This window comes from Eleutherodactylus coqui, chromosome 5 (genome assembly GCF_035609145.1).
Source record: "Eleutherodactylus coqui strain aEleCoq1 chromosome 5, aEleCoq1.hap1, whole genome shotgun sequence".
Lineage (NCBI taxonomy): Eukaryota > Metazoa > Chordata > Amphibia > Anura > Eleutherodactylidae > Eleutherodactylus > Eleutherodactylus coqui.
This window is the reverse complement of record NC_089841.1, coordinates 29,618,877-29,641,511: the sequence shown is the minus strand read 5'-3', so window position 1 is coordinate 29,641,511 and position 22,635 is coordinate 29,618,877. Positions and strand designations below refer to the sequence as shown.

Below are 22,635 nucleotides of genomic sequence, written 5' to 3'. Positions count from 1 at the left end.
GAAGTTTGCTGTGTGACCTGCTATCTGTGTTCTATTGCAGCTTACTGTGTGATCTGTGCCTTGCGGTTCATGTCCGTTCATACGTTTATTTTGTGTCAGTTTGGTCTGCTGCGTTTGTTTGCTATGTCTGCGCTAGGTTAGCCCCTAGGGCCCTCTAGTAGATGTAAAAAGCGTTGTAGACCAGCAGCACCTGGCAAATTACTTGATGCGAAGAGGATATCCACCACGAGAGGATTTTGAAGAAAACAGCGTGTCTTTATTATATATCCCAGACAAAATAAAAACGGACAGCAACGTTTCGGCTGAGAAAACAGCCTTTGTCAAGCTCATTCAATTGACATATAGACACCATATTTATATAAAACAGCACCAATAGAATGCACATACTAAAACAAACCCATAGAATGGTTACTTTGCAGCATTGAGGGAGGATCCTAATTTGACCATACGACCGGCAGACAAGGGCGGCGCTGTCGTCGTCATGGACACGGCTAAATATGTAGCAGATATTGTGTCTCAGTTATCTGATTGTAACACTTATGAATTACTCACGCATGACCCCATAACGCAATTCCAAAGGGACCTCAACATGTTCTTGGAGGAGGCGTTTCAGCTAGGCATTGTTGATGCAAAATTACGTGATTTTTTGTATCCAAAATTCCAATCACACCAGTGCTATATTCACTCCCAAAAGTACACAAAAATCTAATGGCGCCTCTGGGGCGCCCCATTATATCGGGCAGAGGATCGCTGTTTAATAACGTTTCTAGATTCCTCGACCGTATCCTTAGAGATTATGTCATCAAAGCAAGGTCCTATTTACGTGACACCACTGACTTTCTTCAGAAAATCTGTCATACGGTATGGACACCTCACAGTCTGTTAGTCATTTTCGATGGGGTGTCATTATACACTATCATTGACCACCAAAAAGGGCTTCAGGCTGCTAGAGAGTGTTTAGTCACATCAGATATGTGCTCACGGAACATGGAACTTCTGCTTTCACTATTGGAAGATGTCCTTACAAAGAATGTTTTTTTGTTTGATGGGGCCCTCTACAGGCAGATACGTGGAACAGCAATGGGGACCAATGTTGCCCCCACATATGCCGGCCTCTTCATGAACATGATTGAAGACACGCACATCTATGCCTCCCCAGCCTGGACCTCAGTCCAGGTCTGGTGGAGGTACATTGATGACATTTTTTTGATTTGGCGTGGTAGCAAACAGGAGCTCCTCCAATTCCATCAGCAGATTAATTCCATCACACCAGAGCTTAAGTTTACCATCTCTTATTCAGCCTGTCATATTCAATTTCTGGATGTCTCGATTTCAATCGTAGAGGACCAGATCAGAACAGATCTCTTTGTCAGATCTACAGACAGGAACAATCTCCTGGATTTTCAGAGCTTCCATCCCCCTCAGATGCTCCGTTTGCTCCCTTGGAGCCAACTACTCAGGGTGCGACGGATTGTCGATGGGCCCGGCTTTGACAGTCAAATTGAGTACATGTGCTCTAAATTTCTTGAAAGGGGTTACCCTGCAGCCCTGCTCAAGGATCTTTCTGATAAGATTGCTTTGACCCCACGTGACCTGACGCTTAAACATGATTGTTTGCACTTGTGGCCTTTTATACATCGGGGAGACTACCAAGGATGTCAAATCTCGCATTTCTAAACACAAATCGACTATCAGAACTAAAGATTTGAGTGTTCCTGTGGCAAAACATTTTGTCGCCGCAGGCCACTCAGTCTGTCAATTACGTTACCGCATTATCGATGGGATTCCCACGGTCAGTACGTGGAGGAGACAGGGAAAAGAAACTTAAACTCCTTGAGTTACAATGGATTTTCAGGCTGGGCACTCTCCAGCCTGGTGGTCTAAATTTGGAGTACATTGTGTCTCCCCTTTTTTAACCAACACAGTTTTGCATGACATTTTTTTTATTTTTCATCTTTCATTTTTCTATTCTTTGTCAGTCCATTTGTCATGCATCTTGTAGGTTGTCAGTCGTGTTTTTAGTTATCACATTGCACTGTGTATTAATGTTGGATCTCTTTGCTTATTTTTTGTGGTTCCATGTCTAATAATTTTATGTTTGTGTTTTTTGTAGATTGGCACTGGTTGACGGGTTTGGGCATGTCGCCATGGACCACATTGCCACCGTGGTTACCTCCCTATCTTTGGATGGTTGACCCTACTGGCGTCGTTCTTTGATATCAATATTCAGCGACTCGTGTTTTGTCAAACGTCATCTCTTTCGAACTTCTTGTTCATCTGTATTCAATTAATAATGCAATTTTTACTTGCAGATCTTCGATAAATTGGCGGCTTTGTTTAGTGTGACTTGTATCATGCTCCATTAGAAATATGGCTTCTCCCTGCCTCTACCATTAATTTCTTTGCCATCAGGCATAGGACCATATTCCCTATAGAATAAGTCCTCAATACGCCTATATTCTTAGGAACATTCGCACGTTTTAGTTTTGGGATCCGCCTTCATCCAATATGAGGTCCCTCCCCCCTTTTATTTGGCCTGATTGGCTTTACATTTCTAACTCCACCCACTGAGGATATGTCCCCTTGGGGTGGCTTGCAGCCATCCCAGTCGGTGACACTAGCGTTATATGCCTTTACGATCGCCTTTCCATTTCTTTTGATAGGCGCCTCAATTTCGCCCAGTAAGTCCTCCAGGGTTTTTTCCACTGATGCGGTCAGTTGTAGCTCACATAATTTTGGTAAGCGCGATAAGTGGTTACTTTTGTGCGATTTTTCGCTCCACCCCTTTGTTGGGCGGTAGGCTTGTTCCTCCCATTGACGGGAGACTCATAGTTCCTACAGTTTGCGCAAGCGCAATATTTAGTTCTTTTCGTGCGATTTTCGCTCCGCCCCACTCCGATGGATGTTTTCCCCTCCCTTTTCTTTGTTTTGTCTAGTATAACATTGTTTTGCTTCTCCTATTCGGGCGAATTATCGTTCCCTTGGTATGCGCATGCACATAATTTGGTCGATCTCGCGCAGCAGTAGACGACCTGTCCCTGTGTGATGACGTATGTATGACGCTGAAGAAAAAGACGGTTCTTTAAATATGGCGCCGGTGGTCCATGGCAACACTCCTTGATTGACGTCCCAGTGATCCAATCCTAAGTAACCATTCTATGGGTGTGTTTTAGTATGTGCATTCTATTGGTGCTGTTTTATATAAATATGGTGTCTATATGTCAATTGAATGAGTTTGACAAAGGCTGTTTTCTCAGCTGAAACGTTGCTGTCCGTTTTCATTTTGTCTGGGATATATAATAAAGATATGCTGTTTTCTTCAATATCTTCTCGTGGTGGATATCCTCTTCGCATCAGGTAATTTGCCAGGTGCTGCTTTTTTCTGCCTAATACCTTATTTGAGCCCATTGAGAAGTCTAGACTCTGACCAAGCGTGCATGGCTTGATACTTCTCACATCCCCACCTGTGGTGACGTATATACAGGAGTGCTGCTGCATATTCAATGTTTCCTCTAGTAGATGTGTCTTGCTAGTGTAGGGATTGCACGATATGAGGGGCCTTGCCGGGGCTTGCAGCTTAAGTTCATTGGCCAATGTACGAACTAACACCTTGCATTTATATTCAGCTTATCTGCTATTAGTGTTTGCATTGTGGCTGCTGTATGCTGTGTATTCTGGCTGTGTGTGTCCTGTTGTTCAGTCCCTGTCATGTGGCATGTAAATGCATCCTGTTCTGGTGCGTGGCTCCTAGGATCAGCTAGGGCCCAGATCCGAAGACCGCTGGGCTGCCCTTATTGGGGCAATGTCCCTGCTTATGTAGAGCCAGGTCTACCTCCCGTGTAGCACAGGGTCAGTTGCCTGAAAGTCGTGTGACCCTGGTGAAACCTGTGTGAATACCGTGTGCAACCTGTGTGCGTACCCAGTCCCCTTTGGTTGCGATCGTGTGGGCCCCGTGCTTAGTTTGCCCACACGATCGTAACAAGATTACTCCTTTAGAGTCGCTCCAAGACCCTCTGAATGTGCTTGTGATGTTCCTCCAAGTCATCTAAGAAAATGAGTTCATCGAGGTATGCCACTACGATATGGTCCAACAGGTCACGAAATACATCATTGATCAAGTGCTGGAAGGTAGAAAGCGAATTACAGAGACCAAATGGCATCACTAGAGATTCAAAGTGTCCATATCTTGTTCTAAAAGCGGTCTTCCATTCATCTCCGGGGCGGATCCATACCAGATTATATCCCCCTCTGAGGTCTAGTTTACTAAAAACCTTGGCTGCCCAAAGCCTCTCCAGCAGTTCTAGAATTAACGGGAGAGGATAGTGATTCTTAATAGTAATCTTGAAAATTTAGCTCTTGGTAGTCAATGCACGGCCAAAGAGTAGAGTCCTTCTTTTTAACAAAGAAAATGGGTGCTCCTGCTGGAGAGTAATATGGTCAGATGAAGCCCTTCTTTAGATTCTCATCCAAAGGTTCTCGAAGGGACCCTAACTCTGGTTCTGTGAGATTGTAGTTACACCAAAATGGAAGATCCAGGGAGCAACTCAATAAGACAATCATATGGCTGATGAGGTGGCAGCTGGTCAGCTTTCTTCTTGCTGCAGACAACCTTAAACATCTGGTAATGAACTGGTAACTTCCCAAAGTCCTGTTGATCATCTGGTGGGCCTTGCACTGGTTCAGGGGTGGATGGTGCTACCTGGCAATTTTCTTTACAAAATTCTGAAAGGAAAGCAATGGTCCGTGATTCACAGTTGTGGGCAGAGAACAAGGGATCCTGAGAATCAACAGAAATTTAGGGGATGAGATGAGCTGGAAGCTGATCGTTTTTTGATGGTCCGGTTTCACGCAGAGCTCCAGTTCGACGGTCTCCTGTGTGACAGGTCCCGAGAATAAGGGTGACCCATCCACAGTTTCCATTTCAATTGGTATGGGTTTAAATTTGGTGCCAATGTTTTTGTCAATAGCAAATTTTAAATCCATAAAGTTTCACCCTGCTCACGAATCCAGCATTACTGAACACTGCATCATTTAATCTCCCGTGAAGATCTCTATTGGGAGAACAAAATGGTGAAGCGGGAAAACAGTCTTCACACCATCTTGAATTACTGGTGCAAAGGTGTGTTTGGTGACATCCCCTTGTTCCTTGATGGCAAAATTGGTTGTGGCCTTAACGTTGCCTAGGGCGGGAGCCCTATTCTGCACAATAAAAGCACAGATTATCAACAGAGCGTCTTTCTTTTTCAGCAGTGGAAAGGGGTTTGCTAATGACATCGACTTGCATCGGTTCTGGTGCAATTTCAGTTCTCGATGGAGGATTCAACATGGATTGGCTGAAGGAATAAGGTGGGTTAGTGCCCCAACCCGCAGTCTCTCTACTTACCATTCAGAAAGTCTCTGGTCAATCCAGATGCACAGTTGAATGAAGTCTTCCAAGTTGTCAGGAGTCTCCACTCTGGCAAGTTCATCCTTTACCTACTCTGATAATCCCCGACGAAATTGGCTCTGTTGTGCAGCTGGATTCCACGTGGTATTAATCGCCCAGTGACAAAATTCTGCTGTATACTTTGCAACGGAACATCACCCGTCGTAGGTTATGTAACCTCCCTTTGGCCGTGGTACAGAGGTTCGGATCATCAAACATTTGACCCATACCGGTCGTGAAGGCATCAAAGCTGTCAAGCAGATTACTATTAGTTTATGTACAGCGAGGCCCATGCGAGCGCTTAGTCAGTGAGGAGATTAATGATGAAAAACACCTTCTTCCTGTCACTGGTGAACAACGTGGGTTGCACCTGGAAATATATCCAGCATTGATTTAGGAACCCTCGCTATTGGCGACGATCTCCAGCAAATTTTGGTGGCAATGGCATGGGGATGTCTGGCCCTGAATTGCACATCCCCACAAGTTGCCTCTGTAACCCCTCGATCCCACTTGGCATACCAAACAACTCTTTCCTGGTAGGTGGCACAGAACTCTTGGAGCTCTATGACCCGCTTCCTGAGTGTGGTTACTACAGACTCCATTTTAAGAAGCGTGATTATCTTGTCGTGTCTTACCGATGATGGATTGGAGCCAAAAGTGTGGTAGCCAAGCCAGTCGCTGGAGAGTAGTTAGAATAGCCGGGAGTCGTTATCGGGAAGCCACGGTATTCAGTAAAAATAGGATGAGATGGAAGCGTAGTCACCGGAAGCCAAAAGGTCAGCAGTAGGTATCAGTATGCAATGCAAATGGGATGAGATGGAAGCATAGTCAATGGAAGCCAAAGGTCAGCAGCAGGTATCAGTATGCAGTAGAGGAGCAGGAGAAACAAGAGCTTGTTCAAGATGGTGGAACACAATAATCATGCATTGAGGGAGTGGCAAAGCCAGGCTTTTTAAGAGATGTAAACAAGGTAAGAGGCGGGGTCAGGAACAGGAGGCAGGGGCTAGATAACTGGGATCAGACAACAAGGCTGAGACATATGCAGGTAAAGTGTTCACAAGCTGGATAGCTCAATAAGAAGATTCAGTGCCTGCAGCACAAGAGGTTCTTGGTTCAACTCCTGACAGCATGTTTACAATTACACTCATTATGCCTTGCTTTTAATTAGCTTGGGTCAGCTATCATGCATATTATACTAGCTGACATAATACTTAGCTTCACTTGAGTTAATTTGATACAGGTGTTTACCTGTTGTCCGCACGGAACCGTTTATAAAGCCATGGTTATTTCAGAAGAACTGAGAAATAAAATATGTATACACATAGAAGAATGTTAGATTCTCCTCAGACTGCATGTTCTAATGTGACTCCGCAGAATGTGCCACCCCCCAATCTCCTTGCTTTTTACCCTATAATTAACACCCCTTTTTTATTCAAATTTATCCCCAGACTGGAGGTTGCAGCCCCTTTTTAGCCTTCAAGGCATTCTCCATCCTTGCAGTCCATGGCTGCTTCCTTATGTACTTTATAGCCTTTCAGTATATGCACACAGAGGTCAGTTAGTTTCTCCTCAGTATATAGACATTAAGGTGAGATAGATTCTCCACAATATACACATAGAGGAGTGTAAGATTCTCCTCAGTATATACACATAGAGGTGAGGTAGATTCTCCTCAGTATATACACACAGAGGTGAGGTAGATTCTCCTCAGTATATACACATAGAGGTGAGGTAGATTCTCCTCGGTATATACACATAGAGGTGAGGTAGATTCTCCTCGGTATATACACATAGAGGTGAGGTAGATTCTCCTCAGTATATACACATAGAGGTGAGGTAGATTCTCCTCAGTATATACACACAGGGGTGAGGTAGATTCTCCTCAGTATATACACACAGAGAGGTGAGGTAGATTCTTCTCAGTATATACACATAGAGGTGTGGTAGATTCTCCTCAGTATATACACATAGAGGTGTGGTAGATTCTCCTCAGTATATACACACAGAGAGGTAAGATAGATTCTCCTCAGTATATACACATAGAGGTGAGGTAGATTCTCCTCAGTATATACACATAGAGGTGAGGTAGATTCTCCTCAGTATATACACATAGAGGAGTGTAAGATTCTCCTCAGTATATACACATAGAGGTGAGGTAGATTCTCCTCAGTATATACACACAGAGGTGAGGTAGATTCTCCTCAGTATATACACATAGAGGTGAGGTAGATTCTCCTCAGTATATACACATAGAGGTGAGGTAGATTCTCCTCAGTATATACACATAGAGGTGAGGTAGATTCTCCTCAGTATATACACATAGAGGTGAGGTAGATTCTCCTCAGTATATACACATAGAGGAGTGTAAGATTCTCCTCAGTATATACACATAGAGGTGAGGTAGATTCTCCTCAGTATATACACACTGGGGTCAGTTATATTCTCCTCAATATGCAAATCGTTTCTCTAAGCTTTATGGTTTCTGAGAAAAGAACAATGACATGTATTGCAGATTTTCAGTTTTCTATGCTTAGAATTGAATATTGAAGTTGCAACCGCATTACTTTAAAAAAAGTGTCCATTAGAGATGAGCGAACGTACTCGGTAAGGCCGATTTCGCAGTCGAGCACCGCGATTTTCGAGTACTTCACTACTCGGGTGAAAGTACTCGGGGTCGCCGGGGGGCGGGGCGTGGCGTTGTGGAGCGGGGGGTAGCAGCGCGGAACAGGTGGGAGCTCTCTCTCTCTCTCCCCCCCCCCCACTCCCCTCTGCAACCCCCCGCTCACCCACAGCGCCCCCGAGTACTTTTCACCCGAGTAGTGAAGTACTCGAAAATCACGGTGCCCGATTGCGAAATCGGCCTTAACGAGTACGTTCGCTCATCTCTAGTGGCCATCTTTTCTGAGTACAGATTCACTCAGCTGAATGGGGACGTTCTACCATCCACCCGTCAGCCACTATCCCCATTTAAGGCAATTTAATTTTATCTATATATGGGGGTTTAGGGGGATTTCCTTACCCCTTAAGGACTAAAGTGTAAATCCTTGGCTTTGCTTACACTTCTGATTGACATAAAGGTTCTACTGTGGTTCCTGAAGAGCCACTCACACAGCAGAAACGCATTGAGCCAGTTCTCTAAGAGCCAATTGCTAAAGTCACGGCATTCGTGGGGGCAACACTTTATCATTTAAAAGAAAAATTTTACACAGGGGATGTATAGTTATCTACCCCTGATTGAATGCAGTGGGTGATAATATACTTGGGGTAGCTTACCCCTCATAGAGGCTCCACCATTTTCTCTCTAGTTCTTAGTAATTTTTTTGTATATCCTATACAGACAAGTAGAAAAAAACGTTTTGTTATACGTGGTTTGTCCTTTGAGCCTAATATTTTTAAAATTATTTAATAAAAGTTACGTTTTAATTTGGAATCACACAGTGAAGGCTATTCTAGAATTTTTGATTCCCCTGCCACAGTGAAATAAGATATAATTGAATAATCAAGATGTACCCCTTTTACTTTTCCTATATAGGACCCAAAGAACGGCAGTGCCAATTTTCACGTTTGTATGACACTTGGAAGTTAGAGAATTACATTACGTACATTACATAGGGGTTCACTTACTTTTACACTTAGCATTGAATAATCAAGTAACTAGAGATGAGCGAGCATGCTCGGTAAAGGCAGATACTCGAGCGAGCATTGCTCTTCTCGAGTAACTGCATACTCGTCCGAGCAAATGCGGGAGGTGGGGTGGTGAGTGAGCGAGAGATCTCTCTCTTTACCCCCCCCCTCCCCCGATTACCCTCCACTTCCCCCAACCCCCTTTCCCCCCCCCCCCCGCATTTGCTCGGACAAGTATGCAGTTACTCGAGGAGAGTGATGCTCGCTCATCTCTAATTGTAACTCCCTCACTATATTTTTTCTTGCCCTCATTATTATTATTTTAGCCAGTTGTGTATTCAGATGAATCTAGGCTATTTATGTATTTGTGCTATATTGGAGTAGTAGTGTGAACTTAGGTTGTCACAGTCACTCTTAACAAAACCTCTTTCCTCTACTCTGAGCTATACATACTACTAGTCTGTATACTACTAACTATATAAACTAATAGATACAGCGATTCTTCACAAACCGCGAGCACATATTCTATTTGATAATTTGTTACTTTTACTCTCCTCTGATGATTTGTACTTTTTGTGCATCTCTTCTTCTTTCTCTTATTATTTCTTTTACCCTATTTATTCTCCTATCTTAATTATTGCACTCATCCCTTTACACAGCCATTTCTGATGAAGGGGCTGCGTCACTGAAACGCGTCAATACTGGCTGTTTTAATTAATTCAATAAAGAAGAAACCGTGCTAATAAAAATTTTTCTTGGTGAAACCAGTTGTGCCTCAAGTCCACAAATATTAGTTTTCTACAAGTTAATTGTCCCCATAAACATGCTTGGAATCTAGCAGTATCTCTCTATTTTCTGACACTCATCGGAATAACAATTAAGGTTGGGTGAGTGGTCATTCTTTGTGGTTGTGTACCATATAGAACAAAAAAGCCCCCCGTGCTTGTGGACTCCAGGAGTTCAGAAAAGGACACAGCGGTCCGTACAATGTAATTAAATTTTATTACCAATATTAACTGCAACGCGTTTCGGTGATATCACCCTTTTCAAGCATAACATTTATACATTATACATTATAGTCATACATTTATATAAAATCCTTAACTCACATTATCTCGCAGATGCAGTTGGTCGGGGCCATCTTGGAATCACGCGTGAGCATACGTCATCATCCCATCACGTGCTTAGCACGTCATTCTTAAGGTCATGTGATACGCCTCATTACAACTATGTTGTTCATTCATAAAAAGGTTTTACTACAATTACCTTAATCTATCATTTCACATATACTCATTATCAATAGGATTCTCATCGATTGCTCTGTCTTTTTCCTTATATCTTCACATAAAAACTGCTTAATTCTCAATGCATTTTAAAAAGTAACCGCACCTATCTACCGCTATCTATTCAGGCTGTGTAGCGGGATTACGCAGCTGTACATCCATTTAATGCCTTTATCTTATCCTTTTAAATTATTTTAAAATCATTTTCCATCGATACTTATCCACTCTCAATGCATATAATATACACTCATTGATATATAAATATATAATCAAATAATAAATTAATTTCTTTATAATAAAAAAAGTTATAAATCTCATAAAAATCATCATAAATCCTAAAACCATTCTTATTATCCTTAATGTAAAAAACATTTTTTACTCTTTTAGTCTTATAAAAATTATATAATCCCTATATTCATTATCACAGATATCTAGCATATAATATAATCATTATAAACATTAAAATTCCACCACTGCCTCATTATTAAGAATACTATTGCATATAATATGTTATCCATCATTATAAATTACTATCATTTCTTATCATTATCCTCATATTTACTGTAATGTCAATCATTCATGCTTTACCCTTATAGTATGTATCTCGTTTTTCTACCTTTATATTCGTATGTCGTAGGGTTTAACATATGTACTATTCTATACTAGATCTCAAAGAAACGAATTTATAAAAAAATTAAAAAAAAAAAAAAAAAACTTAAATAAATTGTGCTTTTATATTTTTTCTAAAATTTCATTTAAACCGAATGGATAGAAAGTTTGGAGCCTATATATCCAAAACATCTCTTTATGTTTTAATTGATGGGTAGGTCTACTGGGTACCTGTTCCAGAGGGGTGATTTTTAATGATCGGGATTGACAATTATGTTTTTCCGCATAGTGTCTTGAGACACCGTGTTTGTTGTAACCGCGTTTGATGTTAAATTTGTGATTAGCTAAACGGGTGCGTAGTGCATTTTTGGTCCTTCCTATATACATTAGCCCACAGCCACATTCTAAAAGGTATATTATATGTTTACCGTCACAATCTATTCTATTTTTGGATTTAATAATAACTTCTTCTCCTTGCATGTTCAGTTTAAATGATTCCCTTTGTAGTTTTATGTGTGCACAACATTTACATCGAACTTTATTGCATTTGAATACTCCTTGTTGGGATTTTTTTACCTGAATGGAAGTAACTCGATTGTTTTTTTATAATTCTGCTTTTGACGGCGCAATTATATTTTGCAGGGTTCTATTTTTCCTAAAAAATAATCTTGGGTGTTTTTCTAAAGAGGTTTTTAATAATGGGTCGCTTAATAATATCGGCCAATGCTTCTTTAGGCCTTAGTCAGACGGGTGTTTTTTTGCGCGATTTGCGCATGCGTCCGGCGATTTTTTAAAACCATTGCTTTGCAATGGTATCGGACACATGAGCGCTTTTTATGCGCTCGTCCGATAAATTATAGAACAGAAATCGCAGATCACACCTATCTGCGATCTGCGATTCCTGTTCTCTTCTGTATATGCGCTCAATGGGGCCGTCGTCAGCAGCGCCGACCCCATTGAGAACATATAGAAGACAAATCATCAGCGCTGAGCCAATCAGGGGGCAGGTCTGACTCACACCCCCTTCACACCCACTGCAGGCCGGCCGCGGGGAACTCCGACTGCCAGGAGCAGGTGAGTATGTATATATTTTTTATTTTAACACTTTTCTGGATGAATTGCAGGGAAGGGCTTATATATTTAAGCCCTTCCCGACAATTCATCCCACACTCGCCTGCAGCGCATTGCTTTCAATGGAGCCGCTGTATTGCCGGCTCCATTGAATGCAATGCGCTGGACAGCTCCGGCCCGTTTCTAATGAAACGCGGCTAGGAGCAGATTTTCGGGCGATTTTCAGGCACCGGTCACACGATTTGCGGATGCGCATCCGTCATACGATCCGCAAATCGTGCGAAAAAACGCCCGTCTGACTAAGGCCTTAAAATGCATCTTATGTTATTTGTCTGATTATTGAATTTAGTTAAAAAAGCTGTTCTTTTTGAATTAGTATTTTTATTTTCTTTTTTAGTCTTTTCTACCTGGGAGTTTAATTCACAATCCCTTTCTTTTAGAACTCTGTTATGGGCCGCATCGATTGATAATTTAGGGTAGTTTTTTTCTAAAAATCTATTCTTCAAAATTTCTGACCGTTTGATGTAATCTGAGGTTTTGGTACAGTTGCGTCCGATCCGTTTGTATTGGCCATATGGTATATTTACTTTCCAGTGTCTAGCATGACAACTGGTAAAATCAATGTAGCGGTTACTGTCTACCTTTTTGACATGTGTAGTTCTGTATATTCTATTGGTTTCTTGAATTAGTTTTAAATCTAAAAATATTAATTTCTTTTTATCAATATTAAAAGTGAATTTTAGATTATGGTCATTTATATTTAGATTATTCACACACTGTTTTAACTCTCTTTTTTCGCCGTCCCAAATAATAATATCGTCTATAAATCGCTTGTCTAGGACGATTCTACTGTCTAGAAATCGCTCTTCTTCAAAAGTGCCAACATATAAATTTGCGTAAGTGGGTGCAAATTTACAGCCCATCGCTGTACCCCTCGTCTGATTATAACATTTGCCATCATAGGTAAAATAGTTGTTCTCTAAAATAAATAAAATAGCTTCGGTAATCAATAGAGTTTGAGATGTGGGCATTAATGGATCCATTTCCAGATGCTTTTTAATAGCCTGTATTCCTTTGTTATGTGGGATACATGAATATAATCCCTCTACGTCTAGGGAGCACCAAATATATGAATCTTTCCATTCTACATCCTTGATTATATCTCGCAAATGACCAGAATCTTTGATGTATGTGGGAAGACTTTGCATATATTTCTGTAGTTGTTTGTCTATGTATTCGGCGAGTGATGGATTGAATACCGGCAATTATGGGTCTGCCAGGGGGATCTAAACTGTTTTTATGAATTTTCGGTAAGTGATGAAAGTAAGGGATTTCAGGTTGAATTTGTGTTACATATTTGCCCTCTAATTTTGTGATGCCCGAATTATCTATAGCTCTCTGGACTAATGAATTCAAGGATTTTTGTATATCTTCAGTAGGGTCACATTTCAATTCTATATATTGTTCCTCATTTTTTAGAATTTTTAAGCTCTCTTTATTATATCTATTAAGGTCCATTAGCACTATCCCGCCTCCCTTGTCCGCTCTTTTAATAACCAACTCGCTATCCTCTTTAAATCTTTTAACTGTATTATTTTGTTCCCTAGTTAGACTCTTTTTTGTATTTTGTTTTTTAGTACTTCTTTCTAATTCAGTTAAATCTTTTATAACATTACTAGCGTACCCGTCGCGCGTTGCTGCGAAGACAGACATACATACATACATTCGTTTTTATACATCTAGATGACGGCAGCAGCGACCACTGAGATTTTGTAGGCCGCTGCTTCCCCCTTGCAGGCTGAATAAAATAGCCGTTGTGTGGAACATCCAATTTATCCGGCTGCTGTGGCTTCTTGGGAAGATAGCCTAGTACATGTTTGCCCACTTCCAACTCCAATGGAGACTGACTGTAAATGGCTGGCGTGCTCTAGTATTTATGGTTTCAAGCTGTACGTGTCATTGCATACAGTCTATCTATTTATCTATCTATCTATCAGGGTTATTGCATACAGTCTATCTATCTATCTGGGTTATTGCATACAGTCTATCTATCTATCTATCTATCTATCTATCAGGGTTATTGCATACAGTCTATCTATCTATGACATCAGGAAATGAGAGAATTAGATTCCGTACGTAAAATTTGAACGCTAATTCTTTGGCGCTTTGAATTGAATAATCGAGTTGGGACCCATTAACTTTTCCTATTTATGACATAATCAATGCTCGTGCCAAATTTCAAGTTTCTATGACATTGGGAAGTGAGAGAATTAAGTTGGGATGAGACATAAGGCCTTGCCCATAAGCATTCCCCAACCTCCAAGAACTGAACCTACCTACCTGAATGAGATTTTGTAGGCCGCTGCTTCCCCCTTGCGGGCTGAATAAAATAGCCGTTGGGTGGAACATACAATTTATCCGGCTGCTGTGGCTTCTTAGGAAGATATCCTAGTACTTGTTTACCCACTTCCAACTCCAATGGTAATTGGCTGGCATGCTCTAGTGGTTTCAAGCTGTGCGTGTCATAATACAGCCTTAATGACATCACAATGCAGCTTTATAGAACATGTTGGGGCATGTTCAAGGGCGTCCGATGTTGATGACATCAGTGATGACATCACAATAGCAGGTGGCTTACTTATTCGATCTACGTGGGGGGGGGGGGTAACTTTCGACGACGCTCGCGCGCGCGCCATTTATCACAGGATAGTTGTACTATGCCTATAATCTTCCCAGGAGTGTACTTAACAACTTCCCAAAGTTTCATGGCGATCGGATGAATGGTGTAGTAGCGCATAAAGGACAAACAGACACGCAGACACGCACGCAGACAGACATACATTCAATTTTATATATATAGATTATAGAACACTAGCGTACCCGTCGCGCGTTGCTGCGAAGACAGACATACATACATACATTCGTTTTTATATATCTAGATGACGGCAGCAGCGACCACTGAGGTTTTGTAGGCCGCTGCTTCCCCCTTGCAGGCTGAATAAAATAGCCGTTGTGTGGAACATCCAATTTATCCGGCTGCTGTGGCTTCTTGGGAAGATAGCCTAGTACATGTTTGCCCACTTCCAACTCCAATGGAGACTGACTGTAAATGGCTGGCGTGCTCTAGTATTTATGGTTTCAAGCTGTACGTGTCATTGCATACAGTCTATCTATCTATCTATCTATCTGGGTTATTGCATACAGTCTATCTATCTATCTATCTATGACATCAGGAAATGAGAGAATTAGATTCCGTACGTAAAATTTGAACGCTAATTCTTTGGCGCTTTGAATTGAATAATCGAGTTGGGACCCATTAACTTTTCCTATTTATGACATAATCAATGCTCGTGCCAAATTTTAAGTTTCTATGACATTGGGAAGTGAGAGAATTAAGTTGGGATGAGACATAAGGCCTTGCCCATAAGCATTCCCCAACCTCCAAGAACTGAACCTACCTACCTGAATGAGATTTTGTAGGCCGCTGCTTCCCCCTTGCGGGCTGAATAAAATAGCCGTTGGGTGGAACATACAATTTATCCGGCTGCTGTGGCTTCTTGGGAAGATAGCCTAGTACATGTTTGCCCACTTCCAACTCCAATGGAGACTGACTGTAAATGGCTGGCGTGCTCTAGTATTTATGGTTTCAAGCTGTACGTGTCATTGCATACAGTCTATCTATCTATCTATCTATCTGGGTTATTGCATACAGTCTATCTATCTATCTATCTATCTATCTGGGTTATTGCATACAGTCTATCTATCTATCTATCTATCTATCTATCTATCAGGGTTATTGCATACAGTCTATCTATCTATCTATCTATCTATCTGGGTTATTGCATACAGTCTATCTATCTATCTATCTGGGTTATTGCATACAGTCTATCTATCTATCTATCTATCTATGACATCAGGAAATGAGAGAATTAGATTTTGTAGGCCGCTGCTTCCCCCTTGCGGGCTGAATAAAATAGCCGTTGGGTGGAACATACAATTTATCCGGCTGCTGTGGCTTCTTAGGAAGATATCCTAGTACTTGTTTACCCACTTCCAACTCCAATGGTAATTGGCTGGCGTGCTCTAGTGGTTCCAAGCTGTACGTGTCATAATACAGCCTTAATGACATCACAATGCAGCTTATGAGAACATGTTGGGGCATGTTCGCGCGTTGCTGCGAAGACAGACATACATACATACTACGTTTTTATATATCTAGATGACGGCAGCAGCGACCACTGAGGTTTACCGCTGGGGTATGTCACTCTTATTACTAATGGGGGGAGTGTCACTATTATTACTGCTGTGGGATGTCACTATTATCGCTGGGGTGAAGGTGTCACTATTACCGCTGGGGTATGTGTACATGTGGCAGAAATGGGCAGGGCTCTTTCAGAATAGACCGGGTGCAGATTTTGACTGCTTTTTAGATGCGGAAATGCTGCAGAATTTTCCACAGAAATCTCCGCTGAGCACATTCTGCAGTATTTCCGCGTCCAAAAAGCAGTCAGAATCTGCACCCGGTCTATTCTGAAACAGCCTTGTCCTTTTTAGAACGACGGGGGTAAAATCATACGTTGTGATAAGCCCCGCCCCCTGACGTGTTGGCACTTTGCGATACATAAGTGGGTTTTGGGTTGTAGTTTGGGCACTCGGTCCCTAAAAGGTTCGCCATCACTGGCCTAGTACATGTTTGCCCACTTCCAACTTCAATGGAGACTGACTGTAAATGGCTGGCGTGCTCTAGTATTTATGGTTTCAAGCTGTACGTGTCATTGCATACAGTCTATCTATCTATCTATCTATCTATCAGGGTTATTGCATACAGTCTATCTATCTATCTATCTATCTATGACATCAGGAAATGAGAGAATTAGATTTTGTAGGCCGCTGCTTCCCCCTTGCGGGCTGAATAAAATAGCCGTTGGGTGGAACATACAATTTATCCGGCTGCTGTGGCTTCTTAGGAAGATATCCTAGTACTTGTTTACCCACTTCCAACTCCAATGGTAATTGGCTGGCGTGCTCTAGTGGTTCCAAGCTGTACGTGTCATAATAGAGCCTTAATGACATCACAATGCAGCTTTATAGAACATGTTGGGGCATGTTCAAGGGCGTCCGATGTTGATGACATCAGTGATGACATCACAATAGCAGGTGGCTTACTTATTCGATCTACGTGGGGGGGGGGGCGTAACTTTCGACGAAGCTCGCGCGCCATTTATCGTAGGATATTTGTACTATGCCTATAATCTTCCCAGGAGTGTACTCAACAACTTCCCAAAGTTTCATGGCGATCGGATGAATGGTGTAGTAGCGCATAAAGGACAAACACGCACGCACGCACACACGCACGCACGCACGCACGCACGCAGACAGACATACATTCAATTTTATATATATAGATTTCAATAAAAGCACCCTTGCTGTCAATGGGATAAAAGCTACAAGTGGCTGTAAGATCTGTTCGGATGGGGTCATTTAGATTAAATTCTATGATATTTTCTTCTGATTGGTCATTTTTATTAATGATAAAATATCGATTTAAAGTCATTTTCCTGATGAATTGATGGAGGTCTACAAAAATATCAAATAGATTTATATCATTACTCGGACAACATGATAACCCTTTAGAGAATAGTTCAATGTCATTTTTATATAATTTTTGACTGGAGATGTTAAATATACCGTATCTTTCTGCCTCTATATTTGTTATTTCCTTATTCTCATTGTGGTCTTCCTCCTCTCTTTTTGTACCCCTTTTCCTGCCCCCTCTTTTACCTCTTCTCCTTTTTGATGTTTTTTTTTTATCATTGATGGGGTTTTTGGGGTTAATGTTTTGTTGAAATACTGATGAATTTTGGATCTTGTGATGGGTCGGGTATTTTTCATATTTATCGGACATTTTTTCTTTTTTACTGGTATTTTTTCTCCTAAGTCTATCGATGTTAATTCTATCAGGGGACCTATCCCTAAAAAAGGCGTAGTGGATGGGGTATTAGGGGCTATATCTAAATCAAACGATTTCACATTTATGCTTTTAACATTACCTTTTAGATTTTCATTTAACGATTCAAAATCTGGTGGAGATTCACAATGAGGACTAGTAATTAATGTTCTTTCTAAACTGGGTCCAGATATGTGGACTGCAGATGCATTATCTTCAGGGATCACCAGATTTCTATTTCCCAGATTAGTCGCAACAGGTACCGCAGTTATTTTATCTATGGGTGGAATTAAACTTATTTCAGGCTCAATGTAATTTTCTTATCATATATAAACTGAAGATTAGAGATGAGCAAACCTACTTGGCCATGCCCCTTTTTCGCCCGAGCACCGCAATTTTCGAGTACTTCCGTACTCGGGCGAAAAGATTCGGGGGGCGCCGTGGGTGAGTGGGGGTTTGCAGCAGGGAGTGGGGGGGGGGGGGGAAGAGAGAGAGAGGGCTCCCCCCTGTTCCCCGCTGCTACCCTCCGCTCTGCCGTGCCTCCCCCCGCCCCCAGGATCTTTTCACCCGAGTACTGAAGTACTCGAAAATCGCGGTGCTCGATCGAGTAATTACTCGAAACGAGTAGGTTCGCTCATCTCTACTGAAGATGCATCATCTTCAGAAATCACCCTATTTCTATTTCTAGGGTTAATTTCTAAAGGTACCGCCGTTATTATTTCTATGGGTGGAATTAAACTTTGTTCTGGTTCAATATACTTTTCTTGTCGTACGTAATTCTTTTTGGATCCATCTTTTTTAGAATTATCAATGTATTTTGTATTTAGAATTACCTACCCACATTTTCTTTGTTGTGACATAGTTATATACAGCTGCGTAACCCCGCAGCGGTAGATAGGTGCGGTTTATTTTTAAAATGCATTGAGAATTAAGCAGTTTTTATGTGAATAAGGAAAAAGACAGAGCAATCGATAAGAATCATATTGAGCCCGATTGCCTTTCCATTCTCAATGTGAACGCATAAAGACTTTTTTCACAATCCACCTACAACAGATGTAAATCGAACAGACAGCGCTAGAAAATCACGGCATTAGAAATGCTGCACTCAAGCGGATGTGTGGGGGCCCCATTGAAATCAATGTAGCGGACTGCGGTTAGCGTGGCCCTCGCGACACCGCACTAATCGTGGTAAAAAGCGTCATTTGTGAGTGGTCAGGGTGGGAAGGCTAAAATAAAAAAATTTAAAACTTGCCCATGGAGTTCAACTTATTACCCCCCATTCGCCCTGTTGATGTACAGGAAAGCAAAATATACCCAATGCGTCAGAAGCCAATTTTCCTAATTTTAAGGAAAAAATTCCTTCCCACTCAGAGTCTGGCAGCCAGAATAATTCCGGTATCAACGGCCCCTCTGAAGTAAACTAGTGACTGTAACCTGTATTCTTGTTGCATGCAAGAAAGGTGTAGGAGGCCCCTCTTGTACTCTTCTAGTGAGCATCATCACATCATCAGGCAGAGACTTCCAAAGTCTCTCTGCTCTTGTAGTAAAGAGCACCCTTTTATGTTGTGTACAAACATTCTTTCCTCAAGATGTAGAGGGCACCCTTATTGTCACAGCCTAAAAAATATTAAATATTCTGTTTTTCTTATTTTTTAAACTAAACTTTTTATCTATATATATAAAATTGAATGTATGTCTGTCTGCGTGCGTGCGTGTCTGCGTGCGTGCGTGTCTGTTTGTCCTTTATGCGCTACTACACCATTCATCCGATCGCCATGAAACTTTGGGAAGTTGTTGAGTACACTCCTGGGAAGATTATAGGCATAGTACAAATATCCTACGATAAATGGCGCGCGAGCGTCGTCGAAAGTTACGCCCCCCCCCACGTAGATCGAATAAGTAAGCCACCTGCTATTGTGATGTCATCACTGATGTCATCAACATCGGACGCCCTTGAACATGCCCCAACATGTTCTATAAAGCTGCATTGTGATGTCATTAAGGCTCTATTATGACACGTACAGCTTGGAACCACTAGAGCACGCCAGCCAATTACCATTGGAGTTGGAAGTGGGTAAACAAGTACTAGGATATCTTCCTAAGAAGCCACAGCAGCCGGATAAATTGTATGTTCCACCCAACGGCTATTTTATTCAGCCCGCAAGGGGGAAGCAGCGGCCTACAAAATCTAATTCACTCATTTCCTGATGTCATAGATAGATAGATAGATAGATAGATAGATAGACTGTATGCAATAACCCTGATAGATAGATAGATAGATAGATAGATAGATAGATAGATAGACTGTATGCAATGACACGTACAGCTTGGAACCATAAATACTAGAGCACGCCAGCCATTTACAGTCAGTCTCCATTGGAGTTGGAAGTGGGCAAACATGTACTAGGCTATCTTCCCAAGAAGCCACAGCAGCCGGATAAATTGGATGTTCCACACAACGGCTATTTTATTCAGCCTGCAAGGGGGAAGCAGCGGCCTACAAAACCTCAGTGGTCGCTGCTGCCGTCATCTAGATATATAAAAACGAATGTATGTATGTATGTCTGTCTTCGCAGCAACGCGCGACGGGTACGCTAGTCTATATATATAAAATTGAATGTATGCGTGTCTGTCTGTCTGTCCTTTATGCGCTACTAACACCATTCATCCGATCGCCATGAAACTTTGGGAAGTTGTTGAGTACACTCCTGGGAAGATTATAGGCATAGTACATTTATGCTATGATAAATGGCGCGCATGCGAGCATAGTCGACAGTTACGACCCCCCCACGTAGATTGTTCGATTTCCATCATTGCCACCAATTCTCTCACTTCCCGATATTGTAGAAACATGAAATTTGGCACGAGCATTGATTGTCATAAATAGGAAAAGCTAATGGGTCCCAACTCGATTAATCAATTCTAAGCGCCAAAGAATTAGCGTCCAAATTTTACGTACGGAATCTAAATTTCTCGCTTCCCAATGTCATAGAAACTTGAAATTTCCCACAAGCATTGATTATGTCATAAATAGGAAAAGTTAATGGGTCCCAACTCGATTATTCAATTGTAAGCGCCAAAGAATTAGCGTCCAAATTTTACGTATGGAATGTAATTTTCTCACATAGAAACTTGAAATTTGGCACGAGCATTGATTATGTCACAAATAGGAAAAGCTAATGGGTCCCAACTCCATTATTCAATTCTAGCGCAAAAGAATTAGCGTCCAAATTTTTCGTACGGAATCTAATTCTCTCACTTCCTGATATATATAAATGAATGTATGTCTGTCTGTTTGTCCTTTATGCATTACTACACCATTCATCCAATTGCCATGAGACTCTGGGAAGTTGTTGAGTACACTCCTGGGAAGATTACTGGCATAGTACAACTATCCTACGATAGGTGCCGCGCGTGCGAGCGTCGTCGACAGTTATGCCCCCCAGACAAAGATCATTTGATTTCCATCTCAAGCACGAAAGCAAAAGGCATTACGAGCCACGGGATGAGTGTTCAACTACAAAATAATGCATCCGCCGAACGTATCACAAGACAATTGCTGGATATTGAGAATGCTGAGGTAAAATGAAAGCTGCGCTGTGATTGGTTGCTATTTCTTATACTGCTGAGGTAACATGAAAGCTGTGCTGTGATTGGTGGCTACTTCTTATACTACTGAGGTTGCATGAAAGCTGCGCTGTGATTGGTTGTTATATATTATACCGCAGAGGTAACATGAAAGCGGTGCTGTGATTGGTTGCTATATATAATACCGCAGAGGTAACATGAAAGCTGCGCTGTGATTGGTTGCTATTTTTTATATTGCTGAGGCAGAATAAAAGTTGCGCTGTGATTGGTTGTTATTTCTCTTACTGCTGAGGTAGCATGAAAGCTGCGCTGTGATTGGTTGTTATATTTTATACTGCTAAGGTAACATGAAAGCTGCGCTGTGATTGGTTGCTATATATAATACCGCAGAGGTAACATGAAAGCGGTGCTGTGATTGGTTGCTATATATAATACCGCAGAGGTAACATGAAAGCTGCGCTGTGATTGGTTGCTATTTTTTATATTGCTGAGGCAGAATAAAAGTTGCGCTGTGATTGGTTGTTATTTCTCTTACTGCTGAGGTAGCATGAAAGCTGCGCTGTGATTGGTTGTTATATTTTATACTGCTAAGGTAACATGAAAGCTGCGCTGTGATTGGTTGTTATATATTATACCACTGAGGTAACATTAAAGCTGCGATGTGATTGGTTGTTATCTAGATATATAAAAACAAATGAATGTATGTCTGTCTGTCTTCGCAGCAACGCGCGACGGGTAAGCTAGTCTATATATATAAAATTGAATGTATGTATGTCTGTCTGTCTGTCTGTCTGTCTGTGTGTTTGTCCTTTATGCGCTACTACACCATTCATCCGATCGCCATGAAACTTTGGGAAGTTGTTGAGTGCACTCCTGGGAAGATTATAGGCATAGTACAACTATCCTACGATAAATGGCGTGCGTGCGTCGTCGACAGTTACGCCCCCCCCCCCCCACGTAGATCGTTCGATTTCCATCACTGCCACTAATTCTCTCACTTCGCGATGTCCTAGAAACATGACATTTGGCACGAGTATTGATTATGTCATAAATAGAAAAAGCTAATGGGTCCCAACTCGATTATTCAA

The 22,635-nt window shown here is 41.6% G+C and overlaps 1 protein-coding gene; it reads right to left on the bottom strand.

Annotated features, from left to right (window-relative positions):
* Window positions 1-22,635, bottom strand: part of LOC136629094 (zinc finger protein 84-like) — a 341,525-nt gene that overhangs the window by 187,418 nt on the left and 131,472 nt on the right.